This window comes from Capsicum annuum, chromosome 3, assembly GCF_002878395.1.
Source record: "Capsicum annuum cultivar UCD-10X-F1 chromosome 3, UCD10Xv1.1, whole genome shotgun sequence".
Lineage (NCBI taxonomy): Eukaryota > Viridiplantae > Streptophyta > Magnoliopsida > Solanales > Solanaceae > Capsicum > Capsicum annuum.
Genome location: NC_061113.1, coordinates 35,648,501 through 35,649,209, shown reverse-complemented (window position 1 = coordinate 35,649,209; position 709 = coordinate 35,648,501).

Sequence of the window (709 nt, the reverse complement as noted above, 5' to 3'; positions counted from 1 at the left end):
CAAGTTGATTTTCCTAGTTACAAGTTTCAGATTTGTGGTCTTCTCTCCTTAGAGAGGAAATGTTTCTAAGTGTTGTACACTATTCATATTCATTAAAAACTAAGACAAAAATGACCTACAATGTTCTATTTATACTAGGTTACAAATAGAATACAAAATGACCAAAAGGCCCTTTAATGAAAAGCCTCAAATGTCGCCCATGGAGTGTAGTGTAGGTTCGGTTTTGGTGTATGTTTTAGGCCCTCTTTTGCATTTTTCTTGCACACTCCAAGCCTCGGGTTCATTACACTTTAACACATCCATCCTCGTGGTCATACTTGTATCATCCTCTCCTTCTTGAAAAGGATTCGACCTCGAATCCGTACCTTACAAAATCAAGAGAAGACAAACAAGCACACACCCTCATGACATGAGGGGTTAGGGTTAGCAAAAATAACACATCAATATGCCATGCTGAGATGGAACAAACTTGAAGTAAATCCATGGATCCTTTGTGTTGGACTTAAGAAACTTAGTACAAATGGCACAAAGGAAGTGGTCACCACCAACAAAAAGAGATAAGGAAGAACCTTGTCTTCCTTTATTAGCACCCACAACCAAACATTACTTGTCGTTTTGACCAAGCATTAAGTGGGGACTGTAGAGATTTCCAAATTCCAAGAGGGTGCCAGGATCAAATGGAAAAATTAGCCAAGGGCCTAAGCCGAGG